This window comes from Diceros bicornis, chromosome 13 (assembly GCF_020826845.1).
Source record: "Diceros bicornis minor isolate mBicDic1 chromosome 13, mDicBic1.mat.cur, whole genome shotgun sequence".
In the NCBI taxonomy this organism is placed as follows: domain Eukaryota; kingdom Metazoa; phylum Chordata; class Mammalia; order Perissodactyla; family Rhinocerotidae; genus Diceros; species Diceros bicornis.
The window spans coordinates 53,274,757-53,290,778 of NC_080752.1; positions in this window are offsets into that span (position 1 = coordinate 53,274,757).

A 16,022-nucleotide genomic window follows, 5' to 3' on the forward strand; every position below is an offset into this window, starting at 1 on the left:
AATAAACTTTAAATGTCTTAAGGCTTCCCAAAGTCTTACTTCAGCTCTCCTCATCCTGAGCCCCGCCCTCCACCTTCCAGTATAGCTCCAGTCTTTTTGCAATCTTCAACTCAGAAACCTCCTCCTCTAGAAAGCCTTCCTTTCCTTCCTCGTGTGGATGTCCTGGCAAGGCCTCCTTCCCCACCACACAGAGGGTGTGAGGTTGTGCCAGTCTTGTTCACCATAGTATCCCTGGTATTTAGCACAGGGCAGCGCTTTCTAGCACCCTCCCTCCCCAACTCTTATTAGTCAAATAGCTAATGAACTGGAGGCTAAGAGGGCAGTTTTGCAGGATTCTTAAAAAAGGAGAGGTTTTGTTGATTTACAGGAGCAGAGGAGGAATGGTTTAGCAGCAGCAATTTCTAGTGGGCGATGGGAGAATGACCAGACAGAGGCCCTGGGGAAGCAATGTCAGAGAGAGTCGAGTCTTCCAGAAGGTAGAAGGTTTGGGAGTGAAGCAGGCCATGGAGGGTGGGTCATGAGGATTAATGAGGCTGTGTGGTCCAGTGGTTAAGGATACAGACTCTGGGCCATATAGGTTTACGAGTCACCAACATATAGGTGATAGAAACCATGTCACCCGCTTAGCTCCTGAACATGCGCAGAGTGGTCAGTCATGGGAGCCCTTGTTGTTGGATTAGAGACACAGGGCAAAAGTCCTAACTGTAGTCAGCCTGAACCGGCCCATGGAGCTGGGCTCCCCTGGGTGTGTGGGACACACTGTACAGAATCCTGGCAGTCCTGGGGCTGATACTGAGATGAGAGGATCACAGGAGAGAGATCAGCACAGAGAGACAAAAGAAAAGAGATTTTGGTTTGGGTAGAGGCGGGTCTTGTGTGTGGTGGGGGTGCTGGTGGGAAGGGCAAACTCCTCCTCCCACGGATCCCCATGGCTCCTCCCTAGGTGCTTGCAACAGCCTCCTCTTCCGTCTCCCTTCAGGGTCTCTGCCTCCACCCTGCACATGCCAGCCAGAATCATTTTTTTTTTTTAAAGATTTTATTTATTTATTTTTCCCCCAAAGCCCCGATAGATAGTTGTATGTCGTAGTTGCACATCCATTCTAGTTGCTGTATGTGGGACGCGGCCTCAGCATGGCCGGAGAAGCGGTGCGTCGGTGCGCGCCCGGGATCCGAACCCCGGGCCGCCAGCAGCGGAGCGCGCGCACTTAACCGCTAAGCCACGGGCCGACCCTAGAATCATTTTTAAGAAATGTAAATGAGACCACGTCACCAGCCTCAGCCAGCTGAAATCCTGTTACAGGCTTCCCATGGCTCTTAAGACAGGAGCCGGCAATACTGGTCTTTTCCAAACTGAGGTGGTAAGAGGGATGATTTTAGGTGGTATATGGAGGAAGATTTTTTTATTTCAACTGCGTATTAGAAAAAAATGTAAGTGATATGTCAATTCTTTGATTTCATGAATATTCTTGCTTAGGGTTAGGATACAAAGGGAGCCAATTTAAAGAAAATTTTTAAGGAAATAAGAGTACAAGTGGAGTCCCATGAAGGGAGTCCTTGAATGACAGAGGCCTCTCTTCAGTCTCATCTGGGCCCCTCTGCCCCTCCCTCCCTGGCTCTAGATATACTGGATGGCAGGTCCTTGAAGATGTCATCTGCTCATCTGCCAGGAATGTTCTGAAATGTTCTCCCCAGCCTCACCCCCGCACCACTCCCCCATCTTTTGCTAAGATAATGTCCACTCATCCTTCAGATCTCCTCTCCAGGGTCACTCTCTCGTGGGGGGTATCTTATGGTCAGGGGCCCCTGGTGTGATTATCTCACAGGTCTCTCTACTTGCCCTTCACAGTACTTCCTGCAGTTTGAGCTGATCTAGTTTGTGTCTGGGATTAAATCCGAGGGCCCCACTAGAATGCAAGCTACTTGAAGCTGGACTGTGTCTTGCTCACCATTGTATGCCCGGCACCTAGCGCAGTGCCAGGTGGTACTAAGCACTCATTTGAACCAATGAATGCATGCGTGAATGAATGAACCCAGGGACTCGACCTAGAGGCTCCTGCATGTTGACAGCACCCAGCTGTGCCCGTGGAGTTAGGAATCGCCTTGGCACCAGCCTTTGAACAAGGGGCCCCACATTTTCATTTTGCACTGGGCCTCACAAATTACTCAGATGGTCCTGAGCAGAGGGTTGAGGAAATTGGGAAGTGAGGACAATGGGGTGGGATAGAGGAGAACATGACTCCTTCCAGAGGCATGGCTGAGAAGGAAGGAGAGACGGGGTTGCAGCCTCCCTTTCTCGACCTGGTCCTGACTCTGCCACCAGGGGTCATGGAGAACAAATCTGAGCCCTCTTCCTGGGGGAGTCCCAGGAGAGATGTGCAGGCGAGGTCAGGAGTTCTGCCCTGGGTTTCTAAGGGCCTCCGGCGGCTTCTCCCTGGCCCTGAGCCTGGCCTCTTCCCCCTGGCCTCTTCCCCCTGGCCTCTTCCCCCTGGCCTCTTCCCCCTGGCCTCTCTCTACACACCTCAGTGTTTGCTTTTCCCGGACACCACTGACACCAGACCTTTGCTATAGGAAGGATTGGGTCCAGGACTATATGTTTTAATTTAAAAATTTTAAAATATTTTAGAAAAGCCCAGAAAATAATGTAACTAACACCCACATGCTCATCACCCAGCCTAATCAACTGATAACATTTTTGCTCCAGATATATTTTTTATATAAAATAAATAGAACATCACAGATAAAGCTGAAGGCCCCTTTGTTCCTCTCCCCAGTCCAATTCCTCTCCCTCCCTTTCATTCCCAGGCACAGTTGTTATTATTAATCTGATGTGTATTCTTCTAATCTATTTCCATGCACCAAACAGAATGTGTTCATAGCAGCACTATTCATAATAGCCAAAAAGTGGAAACAACACAAATGTCCATCAACTGATGAATGAATAAACAAAAGGTGGTATATCCATATAATGTAATATTATTAAGCAATAAAAAGAAACACAGTGCTAACCCCTGTTAACATGGACCAGCCTTGGAAACATTATACAGTGAAAGACGCCAGACACAATAGGCCACATATTGTATAATTCTGTATATACAGATAGGCAAATGTATAGAGACAGAAAAGAGATTAGTGGCTGCCAGAGGCTGGGTGGGGAGGAGGGAGGAATAACAAATGACTTCTTAGTAGGTATGGGGCCTCTTTTTGGGGTGATAAAAATGTTCTGGAATTAGATGGGAGTAATGGTTGCATCACTCTGTAAATATAATAAAAATCACTGAACGTACACTTTAAAATGGTTAAAATGGTGAATTTTGTTATGTGAATTGTATCTCAATAATAAAAAACAGAATGTGATTTTAAGATATTTTCCTAAGTTCTTTCATACTGTAGATATTGTTCTGCCCCTTGTTTACTCACTCAGCATTATATTGATACGTGTAGATCTGGTTCATTTATTTTAACTACTCAATTATCTTTTATTGGAGGAACATGCTATAGTTTATTTTTCTACTGGTTGGCATTACAGGTGATGCAAATTTTCTCTACTAGCAGTGCTGCCACGGACAGACTTGGCAATGTCTCCTGGCGCACAATTGGGGAGAATTTCTCTAGGGAATATAATCGCTAGGTTGTAGAGAATACAACTTTTCAAAATATTGTCAAATTGCTCTCTAAGTGGTGGTATCAATTACACTCCCATCTGCAGCTTATGAGTTTCCACAAGTCCTCACCACCAACACTTGTTATTATCAGGCTTTGATTTTTACCTATCTGATGGTTGTGTTTCAATTTGCATTGGTATTTCACTTATTTCTAGTTATTTTTTTCTTTTGTTTCTCCTTCCTTCTTTTCTTCCTTCCCACCTTCCTTCTTTCTTGGTATTTTCTTGGCTGTTCTTGGACCTTTACATTTCCATATAGATTTAGAATCAGTTTGTCTAGTTCCATGAAAAATCCTGTTAGGTCTTTTATCGGAATAGTTTGAAATCATAGATCTATTTACAGGTTACCTGGCATCATTACTACATTGAGTATTCCCATTCATGAACAAATGATATATTTCCATTTATTTAGGTCTTCCTTTACTTTTTAAAATAGACTTTATTTTTAAGAGCAGTTTTAGGTTCACTGCAAATTTGAGCAGGAAGTACAGAGAGTTCCCGCATACTCCTGCCCCACTACATGCACAGCTTCCTCCACTATCGACATCCTGCACATCTGCATATCTCGCACCACAGTGGTACATTTGGTGCAATCAATGGACCTATACTGACACATCATTATCATCCAAAATTCATAGTTCATGTTAGGGTTCACTCTTGGTGTTGTACGTTTTATAGGTTCTGACAAATGTATAATGACATGTATCCACCATTATAGTATCAGATAGAATAGTTTCACTGCTGTAAAAATCCTCTGTGCTCTGCTATCCCTTTCCCCTCCTCTCCCTAACCCCTGGCAACCACTGGTCTTTTTATTGTCTCCACAGTTTTACCTTTTCCAGAACATCATACAGTTGGAATCATATAGTAGGTAGCTTTTTCAAATTGGCTTCTTTCACTTAGTAATATGTATTTAAGTTTTCTCCATGTCTTTTCATGGCTTGATAGCTCATTTCTTTTTAGAACTGAATAATATTCCATTGTCTGGATGTACCACAGTTTATCCATTCACCTACTGAAAGACATCTTGGTTGTTTCGAAGTTTTGGCAATTATGCATAAAGCTGCTATAAACATCTGTGTGCAGGTTTTTGTATGAACATAAGTTTTCAACTCATTTGGTTAAATACCGAGAAGCATGATTGCTGAATCATATGGTAAAAGTATGTTTAGTTTTGTATTCCTTTACATTAAAAAATTGTTTTAAAGTTTTCTGAGAAAACATCTAGCAATCTTTTGTTATACATATTCTTAGGTGCCTTATAATTTTTGTTGCTATTGGAAATGATATCCTTTTGATTATGTTTTCTTATTTTTTGTTACTAATCCAATAAGCATCCAGTAAGAATGCCATTGATTTATAGAGAACGACCTAGCATTCAGCAATCCTGCTACATACTCTTATTAGTTCTAATACTTTGCATGTACATTCCTTTATTTGCTAGGAAGAAAATAAATTGTTAACTCACTTTCTATTTCTTAAACCTCTTATTTCCTTCTATTATTTTATTACATTAGCTAGAAATGCCAGTAAATTGCGAATAGAGAGCATTCACATCTTGTTTTTGACTTTTATGTCAGAATGCTAGAGTTTCACCCTTAACTACGATGTCTAGGCATTTGGTAAACGTCCTCATCAGGTTGATGTATTACCATATTAATCCTAATTTGCTAAGAAAAAAATAAGTGTTTAATTTCATCAAATGATTTTTATGCATTTATTAAAGTGATCATATGCTTTTTATCTTTTAATATACTAAGGTTCAGAATATAGGAATTGTTCCCATGGTGTTAAACTATCCTTGAATTTTTGGCTAAACTCTACTATATATTTCTATACTTCTATATAATATGGATTCTGTTTTCTGTTTTATTATTTAGGATGTTTGCATGTATAATCATAACTAGGCTTGTTCTATAATGTTCTTACCTCTGATTGCTCTTGCCTAGGCTTGATGTCATGGTCAAACTAGTATTAGAAAATGAGTCAGTAGCTGTCTCTTTTTTCCATCCCTTAAAACAGATTGTATAAAATAGGGTGCGTTACTCAGGGTTCTCCAGAGAAACAGAAACAGAACCAGTAGGATGTGTGTGTATATATATATAGCGAGAGACAGAGAGAAAGAGAGACAGATTTATTATAAAGAATTGACTCACGTGATTGTGGAGGCTGAGAAGTCCCCAGATCTGTAGTTTACAAGCTGGAGACCCAGGAGAGCTGCTGGTATTGTTCCACTCCGAGTCCGAAGCCCTGAGAATCAGCAGATCCAATGGTGTAAGTTCCAGTCCAAAAGCCAGCAGATTCAAGACCCAGAAAGAGGGCCGGCCCCGTGGCTTGGCAGTTAAGTGCGCGCGCTCCGCTACTGGTGACCCGGGTTCGGATCCTGGGCGCGCACCGACGCACCGCTTCTCCGGCCATGCTGAGGCCGCGTCCCACATACAGCAACTAGAAGGATGTGCAACTATGATGTCCAACTATCTACTGGGGGGCTTTGGGGGGGGGGAAGGAGGAGGATTGGCAATGGATGTTAGCTCAGAGCTGGTGTTCCTCAGCAAAAAGAGGAGGATTAGCACGGATGTTAGCTCAGGGCTGATCTTCCTCACACAAAAAAAAGAAAAAAAAAAAAGACCCAGAAAGATAGGATGTTTGAGTTCAAAGGCTAGAAAAAACCGACGTCCCAGCCCAACAGTCAGGCAAACCCAACTTCCCTCTTCCTCAGGCTTTTTGTTCTATTCAGGCCTTCAGCTGATTGGACAAGGCCCACATTATGTAGAGCAATCTGCTGACTCAGTCTACCAATTCAAATGTTAATCTTATCCAAAAATACTCTCACAGACACCCCCAGAATAATGTCTGGCCAAATATCTGCCTATCCTGTGGCCCAGTCAAGTTAACACGTAAAATTAACCATCACATAGGGAGAATATGTTCTTTGAAAATCTGGAAAACTCAGCTCTGAAACCTACTGAGCCTGTTGTTCTTTGTGTGTGTGTTTTTTTGGGTGGGGAGGTTGGGTAACTTGTTTTTCATGAAGATCATTTCCTTGGAGCCATTCTGCCCTGTAGAGCCCCACATGGTCTGGTCTTTCCTGTTTCTCTTTGAGGAACTCTGATATTCACTTAATCCCTGAAGATTAATAGGATCCAGGAGACTGAAGCAACCAAGAACCAAGGGCTGTTTTATCTGTAGAAACTACTGGCTCTGGGGCTACCCCATTTAGGGATTTTGTAGTACTTCACATAGCAGTTATAAAGTCGTTCTTTCGACTGACCACTAGAGGACAGTAATGGATCAAGAACGGGTACAATATAATAAAGGGATTAAAATAGCTAACATTTGGTAGATAAAAAGGTAGATTTTTCCCTTTCTGCCCACAAGGACCCTGAGATTTAGAGAAGCTAAGAAACTTGTCCAAATCATGTACTCCAGTACATAGAAAATTTGGAATTTTAATCTAGTTCTGCCTGACTCCAAAATTCATTGTTTCTGGTACGAGCACAATAAATGATTACTCTTTTTTCATTCATTCATCTGAGAGCAACATAGCAGTGTGGCTAAGAATTCAGTTTCTGGAGTCAGCCATTTGGGTCTACCTCATACTACTAGCTAGAACCATAAGAGCTCCGTGCCTCAGTTTCCTCATCTGCCTATGGGGATGTTAGGATTTACCTCATAAAACTATTGTAAAAATCAAATGAGATAATACACGAAAAGTGTTTGGAATGGCGTTTGGCCCTTAGTAAGTGTTTAATAAATTTGAGCTATTGTTATTATTGATTCAACCAATATTTATTAAGTGATTACTGTGTTCAAATACCACTGCTATAGGTTCTGGGGATGGAGCAACCACACACACACAGCCATCCCTGCCTCCTGCAGCTTACATTCTAGGCAGGGAGATTGACAATTAAAAAAATTAAAAATTGTTTTGTATTTTTCTTAGTGTGAGTGATGAAGATGGCCAAAAATAGAGCACGGAAGGGGGACTGGGGGTGCTGGAGTTGGAGGAGGGCTTGCAATTTAAATGGGGCTGTTGGAGAAGGCTTCAATGAAATGACATCCAGCAACAACCAGAGGAGGTGAGGGAGTTAAGTGGACATCCAGGAGCCATGTGGATAACTGGGAGTTGAGCATTTGGGCAGAGAGAAGAGTAGGGATAGAGGCCCTGAGACAGGACGATGCTGCCTTCAAGGAATGGCACAGAGGCCAGGTCAGCAGAAGAGAGGGAGCCACGGGGTGAGTATGATGAAATGGGGCCAAAGGTGAGGCATGGGAGTGGGAAGGCGATGGCATGGGGTCTTTTAGCCATGGGGACAGCTTTGACCTTTATGTGGGCTGGGAAGTCATTGGAAGGTTCTGAGCAAAAGGGTGACATCTTCTGACTTGTGTATTCAGTGTTCCCTCTGGCTGCTGTGAGGAGAATGGACCACAGGGCAAGGGCGGAGGCAGGGAGCCCAGTGAGGGGGCTGCTGCAGGGATCTGGAGGAGAGATGGGGACACGCTGAGGGCGTGGACCAGAGGATAGAAGTGCTGGCGGTGAGAAGTGGACAGATTCTGGATATATTTTGAAGATGGAGCTGATAGGATTTGCTGACAGAATGGATGCAGGCTATGAGAGAAAAAGCTGTCAAAGACAACTCCCAGGCTTTTAGCCTGAGCCACTAGAAGGACAGAGCTGTCATTTCCTGAGACCGTGAGGATTTGGGGAGGAGTGTGTCAGGGAGGAGGGTGGGAATCAGGAGTTTGGTTCTGGATATGTTAGTTTTGGACGCCTCTTAGAGATCTGCCTGTTGGAAATCCAAGTCTGGACTTGGGCGGCCTGGGCTAGAGACGTGAATTTGGCGGCTTTGAGCCGGCCTCGCCCACGACCACACAGGGAGGCTGGCGGAGCTCTGCCCAGGACTCGGCCTGTGTTCTTCCCTCAGCACCTCACCATGGGCTGTGTCCGAGAGAGCCTGCTGCAGCCCCCTGCACTCCCCACACAGGGTCTCCCAACAGGAGCACCGACCTCTGTGCCCAAGGCAGGGTGGGTAACACTCAGGCCTCCTCCCCACGGTTCACTGCACTGGGTCATTGTGCTTCAGGCCACAGTTATTCACAGAAAGCAGGAACAAACCCCAAATCCAGTTAGCCATTAACCGAACCCTGAGTGAGGGCCAAGCGGACAGGCTTCATTTTCTCACTAGAGCTGGTTCCAGTCAGTCCAAGTAATTAGCAATGTCTGCCATGGGGACAGGATCAGGGAATGGTGGCTCATGTGCCAGATATTTGTTATTCCTAATCTACCTGCAAATACTCACGGGCTTTTGCTTGAAAGGGCCTGTTGGGGTGCTATGCAGTGTGGGTCAGTCAGCCAGCTTCCTGAGATTCTCAGGTTAAGTGAGAAGCTTTCAGTCCTGCTTGACTCCAACAGGAAGAACCCTCAAAGCCAACACCTGTCACTGTGTCACTCACCCCACCAGCTGTATAATGATAGGCCTCTCAGCTGCCCTTTCGGTGAGAAATTCAATTGCACAAACAGAATTTGAGGCCCTGCTGAGGACATGGCTGGTGACCACAGCCCCACAGCTGTCTTTCTTAGTGGGCAGGTTACCTCAACGAACTGGAAGGGCTGTGGTCTTTTTTTTTTTTTTTTCTTTTTTGGGAACTTCAACTTTAGGAAGATGAAGAATTAACCTCTGCTACCTGGATGGAACTTTCTTCCACAGAGAGTACCTGATATGGGTATACAACTTAACCTCAGGATGATTTAGAATTACATATAGCATGCTAAGCCAAGAATTAAACTTTAATATCAATATTTCTGTTTAAAAAGGAAATCTATGTACATTTAGTTTTTTATGTAAATAGATTTTTAAGAGAAATTAAGGTTCACTATATTTATAATTTGGATTTATTAGATTTATAAGAATGATTTAAATACTCAGAAAGGTTTTGTTTATATCAGATAACTGAGGTACTAAATCAAATCGATTCAACTAAAAATGCCCTTTAAAATGTTTGAAGATGCAAGTTTGTAAAAGGTCCCTTAGAGGCATTTGCTAAAATCTGCTAGATTTTCAAACAAGATTTGTAAGCTGAGTTTTAAAGGTTAAGAAAGAACTAGTGTTTTTTTTTTTTTAATAATTTTATTTATTTATTTTATTTTTTCCCCCAAAGCCCCAGTAGATAGTTGTATGTCACAGCTGCATATCCTTCTAGTTGCTGTATGTGGGACACGGCCTCAGCATGGTCGGAGAAGCAGTGCCTTGGTCTGCGCCCGGGATCCAAACCCGGGCCTCCAGCAGCGGAGCGCGCGCACTTAACTGCTAAGCCACGGGGCAGGCCCAGAACTAGTGTTTTGAATTAGTAACTTTAATTAATGGAAACGAATTGTGTACTCCAAAAACAAACTTCTAAATGGTCTTTTCCATATTCAAAAACCATTCTCAGGAAACAACCTGAATATCCATCAACAGATGAATGGATCAACAAATGTGGTATATCCATACAGTGGAATACTACTCAGCAATAAAAAGGGAGGAACACAGAACTTAATGATCTCTAAAGTATCATGCTACATGAAGGAAGTCAGACTCAAAAGCTTACATTCCATATGATTTCATTTATATGAAAATTTTAAGAAAGGCAAAACTATAGTGACAGAAAGCAGATCAGTGACAGAGAGCAGTTTGCCAGGGGCTGGGGTAGGCGGAGGTGATTGACTGCAAAGGGATAGGAGGGAACTTTTTGGGTGATGGAAATATTCTATATCACAATTATGGCAATTACCTGAGTGTATACGTTGTCAAGACTCATTGAAATGTACATTCAAAATTGGTGAATTTTATTGTATGTAAATTATACCTCAATACTGCTGATTTTAGAAAATAGTACTATTATCAAGGTCACCAAAACCTCCATATTCAACATGCAGAATGAAACAGGACCGTCTTCCGAGAATGATGTGGAAAGGGAGTAGGGTTGTGAGGAGAGAGGCTGAATAGTGACATAGTTATCATGGAAAGGTATCATGGAAAGCGGGAGAGCCAGCCTGGTGGAGAAGCAGAGTGGGTTCCCCCATCCGACATTTCTGATTACGAATAAAGTCAGACCGATGACTTTTCTAGTGGATTGAATGACTTTTCTAGCAGGTGTAGAACAGGCAGAAAGCTGGTTTAGGGCCGGCCCCGTGGCTTGGCGGTTGAGTGCGCGCGCTCGGATGCTTGCGGCCTGGGTTCAGATGCCAGGTGCGCACCGACGCACCGCTTCTCCGGCCATGCTGAGGCCGCGTCCCACATACAGCAACTAGAAGGATGTGCACCTATGACATACAATTATCTACTGGGGCTTTGGGGGGGAAAATAAATAAATAAATAAAATCTTTAAAAAAAAAAGAAAGAAAGCTGGTTTAACCATGGTTCAGGTTCTGCCTGGTATATTAATTATCTATTGCTGTGTAACAATTACCACAAACTTATTGCTTTAAACAACACGCATTCATTATCTTACAATTTCTCTGGGTCAGGAGTCCTGGCATGGCTTAGCTGGGTCCTCTGCTCATTGTCTTACAAAGCTGCAATCAATGTGTTGGCCAGGCTCCTCTGGAGGCTCTACTGGGCGACAAGCCACTTTCAAACTCATTCAGGTTGTTGGCGGAATGCATCTCCTTGTGCTGTATGATGGGACCTTGGCTTTTTGCTGGCTGTCAGCTGGAGGCTGCCCCTGAGGCTCTAGAGGCCACACGTAGCTCCTGGCCACATGGGCTTCTCCAACATGGCCACTTACTTCACCGAGCCTGCAAGGAGAGTCTCTCCCTCAAGACGGCTAAGGCAGAGTCTTACATAAGGTAAGGTAATCATGGGAGTGACATCTGTCACCTTTGCCATGTGTTGTGGCTTCATCATGGGGGTGACATCCTTCATATGTGGCATATTCTAATGATTAGAAGCAAGTCACAGGTTCTGCCTGCGCTCAGGGGAGGGGATCATACAAGGTTGTGGACACCAGGAGGCGGGGGTCATGGGGTCACTATAAAGTCTGGCCACACACTTGGTGACTGCCATGGAGGGAGAGATGGGACAAGGAGTGAGGTTGTTTGAAGGGGTGATTACGGGCTTGAGGGCCCTCAGCTAGGCAAGGAGGGGTGCGAAAACAGGAAGTGACCAATGGCTGGGGAGGAGGTGGCGGGGTCAGTGATTTGAAGACCTCCTTGAAGTTGAATTTTTGCCATGGGAAGGCTGAGCAGAGGGAGATTGAAGGAGAGCATGTAGTGGGTGGAGAATGGGATGTTTGAAATCAGGATTTCCTAGAGGACATTTTTGGTGATGGTGAGTTCCATGGGCATGGGCAATTAGGTGGTGTGAAGAAGGTCATGAGAACTGGGGAGGTCTAGGTGCCTCCCTGCTCCCACCCTTGCCCCTCGCAGTCTATTCTGCACACCATGACTCCTAATATGTACGTCAGAACATGAGTCTCCTCTACACTTAACCCTCAATGCTTTCCCGCCTCACTGAGTAAAATCTAACACCCTCTCATGACTTGTCCCCCACCCCTTCTCAGACTTTATCTCCTGCCACTCACCCCCCTGCTGTCTACACTCCAGCTACACTGGCCTCTGGCACTAGTCCCTGATGCTCCCTGCCTGGAACAACACCCTGCTCTCTGATAGCCTCATGGCTCCCTCTCTCTCTCTAGTCTATTCAAACTGCTACCTCTGCCTTCCCTGTCCATCCCGTATAAAATAGCACCTCCTCCCCATCACTCTCTGCTCCTCATCTACCTTAACCTTCTTCCCCAAGCAGTTCACGTATGTATTTGTCTAGGTGTTTATCATCTGTCTCCCTCAACAAGAATGTCAGCTCCACGAATCTGGGCTTCTGTTTCAGTCACCACTGTATCCCAACACCTAGATGAATGCCTCCACATAGTCAGCGATCCCTAAGTGTTATTAGGAAGGCAGACAGAGCTGGTTTCTGTGTCCTGAGGGGTGGCTAGTTGATACTGATAGGTCTGAGGCCAAAGCCTTGAGGTGAAAGCCTGGAGCTATTGTGGAGGCCTGGGTACCTCCCTCCCCCGATGTCTGGAAGAGGTGAACACAGAAGATATGGCTGTAAAACTTGCCAGTTAGGAGCACTGACACTTAATAGCTATGTTACCTTGGACAAGTTACCTAATCTCTCTGAGTCTCCATTTCCTCAACTGTAAAATGGAAACAATAATAGAAGCAAAACCTAAATCCTGGAGTTGTGCAGATAAACTCACATTTTGCATGTAAAACACTTGGTACAGTGCCTGTGTATGCTGAGCACTCAGTAATGACTGGATGATGTTGTATTATTTCTCTGTGCCTGTTTATAATTTGTGACTTTACTGTCCAAACAAGCTCTGCCATTTACTATTTTTCTTAGCTGGGGCAGATCGTTTTACCTGAAATGAGATTCAGTTTTCATCTGCATAATGGAGTTAATAATTCCCACCCTGACTGCTTTGACTAAATCGTTGAGAGGCGAGTGAGCTGATGCACGTGAGAGCACTTTGAAATGTTATGTTGCTGTACGATATAAAGCATTATTACTTTTCGTTCTTGTTGATTGGTTCCTTTTTGGGTTGCTGGAGTTGTAGGAGTGAGTGGTTTGTTAGTTTTCAGAGCTCCAACAGAACATCTGGGGCGACCGGGGTGGGGTGTTGCCATACTCTGCTTCCTTGAGCAGAGCAGTGGAATCTGGATTTTGCCCAAAGGCCTGAGCCAAGCCTGAGTTTAAAATGGTCCTTGGGCTCAGGGCAGCGTCGGGCGGCCAGCCAGCTTTCTGAGACTCATGGTCTGAACGACAGTCTTGCTTCTTTTCACTCCTACATGAAGCAAAAAGAAGAGTCCACAGCGTCTGGGTGTCTGTCTTGGAGACCCAACGCATGGCCCCTTTTCACCTGCCACTGTCAAGTAATTAATGAGGGCATCACAGCAGCTCCATTCATGAGAGACTCAGCTTTGACAAACAGAACCCACAGCACTGTGAGGCCCAAGCTTGCACCAGAATTTCAGGCCTGGTTGTGTCCCAGGCAGCTGGGAAGAGAAGAAAGCACGACAGCTGACTGGGTCAGGGCAGGTGTGTGCATCTGTCAGTGCCTCCTCCCCAGGTGGGAGCCAGGATGGAGAAAGGCCCTCAGGGTGCCATGTGGCACACAAGCCCTCCAGGTGGCACCGGTCATCAGTCAGCTTGGGGCCCGCTGGCCATCCTAGAGCAACAAACCTTCCTTGGCCTACACTGGGTTTTCTGGAGGAGTTCTCCAGGGAGCTGGACCTAGTGCAGACACAGTTCCATTTGGGGATATCCAACAATGTGAGATCACAGAGTGGTAAGTAGAGCCCCTATATGTAGTTGCTCCAACTCAAAGTAAATTGCCCTGCATAGCATATACACACACACAGGCATACGTAGGTGCACACGTGCGCACGCACGCACGTGCACACACACACACACACACACACACACAAACACACACACAAATACTGGCCAGTCAGTAGCTTCCGATAGCCCTGATTCACTCATTCCTCTCAACCTCCCAGGCTGGGCAGTAAGGGCAAGGTGATAGGGATTATTTGCCAATATCCATTCATATTTATTTCAGAGAATAGGGCTAAAATGCATTTCCCAGCCTCCTTTGCAGATTGATGTGGCCAATTGTCAGAGTTCTCACCAATGGAATGTGGATGGTCATATATGTGCTTCTGGGCCTAGGCTTTAAGACTGTGGTCATGCTGCCACCAAGCTCTCTTCCCCTTCCTGCTGGCTCGAATCCATGGAGACCTAGCATCAACCATGCAGGCACAATGCCCTAGGGGATGAAGCAAGATGAAAGGAATCTGGGCCCTAGGATGCCTGCATTGAGCAGAGCTTCTTGCTGACCTGGAACGTTCACCAGGCAGTTAGATGAGAGATGAATCAACTGGTATCTTCTTTCGTCCACTGAGTTATTGCTGGACCTCTTTGTTACAGCAGCCGAGCCTTACACTTAATAGCACAGAGGAGAAGAGCACGGCCGAGCTGAAGGCTTTCCAGGCTGACATGACAGTCCAGGCCACGAGTCCTGGATGGACTGACACTGACCGTCTTTGGGTTTGTATTACAAGAGGCAGCTGGGGAAGGAAGCAGCGTAGTGTATCAGTTAAGCGGAATCAGACAGACCTAGCTTTTAATTTTGGCTAGAACATTTATTGGTGTTGTAAACTTTGGGCACTTTTACTAACAAATGGAGTCTCAATTTCTTCTTCTATAAAATAGGGATAATAATAGTACCTACTATTATGTGGGATATTGAGATATAATCTCATACGATTATATGAGATAATGTAGGTATCTAAACTGTTTACTGTTATTAATGGAATCAGCTGATATCCAGACCTGATTTTTTCCTACCCTCTTTCCCCAGGAAGGAGGGAAGGAAGCTAATGTCTTGAGTTTTCCACAAAGTCACAAAATATTCGGTGACTCTAGAATGAATTACAAGTCCCTAAAGCTTTCAATACATAATGTTTCTTAAGTATCTACTATAGGCCAGGGACTAGGATGGGGCTGGAGGACAGAGATACCCTTGTGGAAGTTAATTTCTGCTTCACTTCTCAGAAAGTATCAGCCCCTTTCAGGCTCACAAGCTGGAGTCCATTTCACCAATGGAATGGAAATTTACCTTGACTAGGAAAGAAATCCTGATTCTTTTCTTTACACCTCCTATGGGATACACGAGCCCCACTGCAGACAAGTTGAATCATCATTTCTGGGGCCTGGACACTGATATTTTAAAAAAGCATCTAAGTATTTCCAATGACTAGGTAGAACTGAGTCTAATTACTACTCCTTACAGTCAGTCATCCACATCACGCCAAACAGGAGTTTCTTAAATAAGGTCTGACCTTGGCATTCACCTGGCAAAACCTTCTGTGGCTTCCATTGACTACAGGCTGAAGCCAAAACTCTGCATGGCACTCGAGGCCTTTCACAATTTGGATCCAGTCTCTTTCCATTAATGACACTAATGGCTAAGATCAACTGAGCGATTCATATGACCCAGGATTGGACTGAGGGCTTTACATGTGTTATCCCATTCAATTCTCACCTAATGTTAGGAGATGGTGTCTTGGCTCAGTTTCCTTATCAGTAAAATGGGGACATTCCAAGAAAAGCATTTAGCACAGTGTCTGGTATGTAGTTACTGCTCAGTCAACAGGAGCCATTGCTGCATTATCCCAGTTTTGTAGATTAGAAAGTTGAGGGTCAGGGGTGTTGAGTAACTTACTTGCCCAAGGCCACAGCCCTGACAAGTGATGGAGCTGGGCCTAAACCCAGGAAGTCTGGCTTCAGTGCCCAGACTAGCCTGCCTTTCG